Here is a 3,301-nt window from a genome sequence, read left to right on the forward strand (position 1 = left end):
TGGCAGCCCTAGAAAATGAGTACGCTGAGTCACTGTATTCATCCACCATGATAAGCTTTACTCCTTATCTTTAACAAGTTCATGATGCTCAGAATGGAATGCCAGTGTCATCACTTTACCGTGTGGTTAAAATGACAGAAAACCCAACTCCAGTAACCGAAGTCACAAATGGGATGTATTTATCTCCAACAACTAGAATGTCAAGAGGTAGCACAGACTGCAAGAACAGTTTGATCAGGGTGTGGCCTCCTCTGCCCCTCCTTGTTTATTAGGCACGTGGTTGGGTTGGCTCCTCTCAAGGTGGAAAGATGGCATCAGGTACACATGCTTCTTCACCCCCATCCAAGAAGAAAGAATGTCAGCACATAACCACTGAAACAAGTCCAGGCTTCCTCTGATGGAACCAGTCATTATTACACTAGTATCAACAACAAATGTTCATTGAGCACTAAGCATGTGCCAGACCCTCTTCAAACTCAGTTTGCTTTTGTTGAATTGACTCAGGTAATCTTCAAACTCAGTTTGCTTTTGTTGAATTGACTCTGGTAATCCTTATAAGAAGGGCAATGGTACTACCCTGATTTGTTTGTTCAACTGAAGCCAACACCGGAAGCTCAGGAAAGGTAAGCCCCCTGCTCCTATAGCATAAGGTCGTTTCACAATGCACAGAATGGATATCAAAGAAACAGCGCAGTATGAACAAATCCATGCCTCTGAAATTATAACTACACCATGCTCCAGTTTTCCTTAATGGTCTAGCTTAATACAGGCAACAAGTAAGACACATCCTGTTTTCATTGTCCATATTACCTAAATTACCCTTTTTCCTAAATGTGCTTTTGAATGTCACAGTCTTGTTTACTCTTTGCAGGTACAGATGCCAACAGAGACCAAGTTGAGAAGCATGCAGGTTTCTGGAAATTTGTTCCCAAATGTGTGCCCAGCCTTCCTCCTGCATGGTGTACTGGCCTCTTAGGTCAAATCTGGCCTCTTTAATTCTGCTGCTTTTCTGACATTTGTGTGGAAGCCTCTTAGCTTGTTCTGACTTGTGTGGAGCTACCTTCCCTGTTACTCCTGATTCACAGGAAGAAAGGAGCCATCACAGACAGGTATGTGGCACTGCTTTAGTTTGTCTCACTGTTACCTCCCTCCAACCCCAGCCTTGTGCCTGCTAGGTGGTTCCGTGTAAAGGATTAGATGCACTGGTCTGACAGTTTCCATTTTTCTGAATTCAACTTGAATTTTATCATGGGTCACAAAACCCAGAAATGCATGTATTATGATTTGTGGCATTCTAGTAAACCAAGTGTTAATCTCATCAGGCTTCACTGATTTGAAATAAATAATGGGTGGGGCATCCAGCTGGCTCGGTCAGTTAAGCATCCGACTTTGGCTCAGGTCATGATCTTGCACTTCGTGAGTTCAAGCCCCACATCGGGCTCTGTGGAGCCTGGCACCTGCTTCAGATTCTGTGTCTCCCCCTCTCTCTGCCCCTCTGCAGCTCGCGCTCTGTCTCTATCTCTCTCAAAAATAAAGAAACATTAAAAAAAATTGTTTTTAAAGAAAAAAATAATGGGCGACTTACTGCCTGAATGCTAAATATTTAAATGCCACCTTGGCACAACTTAGTGCAACTTTTGGGGAACATAATCTGACAATGCTTTATCAAAAATTATCTCACGTTTGTATCTTTTATATAGTCATCCCACTCCTGGGTCTTATTTAAAAGTGGAGGGGTAAAAGCATTATGCACAACTATGTTCATTAAAGACCGGCTTAGAATAACATAAATGGAAACAATATACATTCCAACCATATGCATGGCTAAGACAATTATAGTAAAGGGCTCCTTGAAGGAAATATTATGTAACTATTAGTAGTTTCCTTTGTTTGGAGCCCTCTTCCACCCCCTCTGCCTTACTTTTCTGCCAGCTAACTCCCACTTAGACTTGAACACTCAGGGTACCCACCCCTGTACTCGGTGTCCCCCCCCCCTCCCGTGCTTATATAACACCTGGGCACACCTCTGTGAAAGGATTTATAGCCCATCCCAATAATTTTGCTTGTCAGTTTCCCCCAGTGAATTGCAACTCATTGAGGCAGAGCCTATCCTCTGTGCAGCAAGTTAAAAATCAGAAGGGGCAGGGGCAAGAAATAATAGTGTTCCTAACACACAAAAGTCAGGCTTCAGCTGACTTCAGGCTGCTTTCTCCCAAACACCCAGCCCCATCAGCACCCCCACCTCTCAAATCTCTACCGGAAGGTGGTCTCGCTTTCTGCCTTAAAGTCCCTCTGGAGGAGAGTCTTTGGCGGGCAATGGGTAGGAGTTCAGCAGTAGGGCCTATGGAATATTCCAGGAACCATTAACATCCTTTTACATCTCCTTTCACAAAGTTTCTTTCTACGAAAGTCAGAGTTACCTCACACAAATGGGACTGCAAACGGTCGGGGAGATTCGGTTTACACTGAAACGCGGCTCGCGTCCCCTCCTTTCTGGCAGCACTGCTTCAAAGAGCAGGAAGGGGACTCAGCCCTGGTCGGGTGTCGGGGATTTGAGGTCTCTTTCATCTCCCTTTCTTTTCCAGCCTGGCTCCCGGAGGCTCCGCGCCGCGCTCCCTTTTGCCCGCCCGACTTCTGAGCGGAGCGCTCCGGAGGGAGGAGAACCGGCGAATCCTCGCGGGCTCCGGGCGCTCGCGGACCGAGCCCGCCCCCACCCGCGCCCGGCCTCGTCACGTTGGCTGCAGAGCGCATCCCGGCTGCGCCCCGGCGGGGAGGCGCCGAGGGTAGCTGAGGGGAGCGGGTCACGTGAGAGGAGGAGTCTGACCTACTTTCGCCGGCAGCCGGCGCATGCGTAGTTCCGGGCTGCACGCCGGCCGGAGGCTCACGTGGAGTCGCACGTGCAGGGTGCTCCCGCCCCGGGCCCGGGGCGGGGCGCGCGCAGGGCAGGGCGCGCGCAGGGAGGCGGGCTGGGGTTGCGGGACCCGTCGGTGGGTCTGGCCGACAGGCTGGAGCCAACGGCGAGCGTGGGGTTCCCGCCACCCTGGGCCCGGTACCCGCAATTTTGGAGAGCTGGTTCGGCGCCCTTGGGGGGCTTCCCAGGAATTCATCGAATTCAGTGTTTCTGAACGCAAAAATTAAAACAGAGTTCCTGCACATATGCCCTTTGTTGGTATCAGCAAATCCACGCCTCGGAAATTTACCCTACAGATGGGCTCCCCCTTTTGTGAAATGTCGCTCCAGAAGGATAATCGTTGTATCACTGTTTGATATCACAAACGATGGGAAACAGTCTGTCGACCAT

At 49.2% G+C, this 3,301-nt stretch overlaps 1 long non-coding RNA gene across 1 annotated transcript; it reads left to right on the plus strand.

Moving 5' to 3' along the window:
- The first annotated feature begins 508 nt into the window (after positions 1–508).
- On the plus strand, positions 509–2,891 carry LOC121044762 (uncharacterized). Its single transcript, XR_005797463.1, has 3 exons — positions 509–623; positions 872–1,109; positions 2,586–2,891. It is a non-coding gene; the product is annotated as an uncharacterized LOC121044762 (long non-coding RNA).
- The last annotated feature ends 410 nt before the right edge of the window (positions 2,892–3,301 follow it).

This window comes from Herpailurus yagouaroundi, unplaced genomic scaffold (assembly GCF_014898765.1).
Source record: "Herpailurus yagouaroundi ecotype Mexico unplaced genomic scaffold, PumYag 189, whole genome shotgun sequence".
Lineage (NCBI taxonomy): Eukaryota > Metazoa > Chordata > Mammalia > Carnivora > Felidae > Herpailurus > Herpailurus yagouaroundi.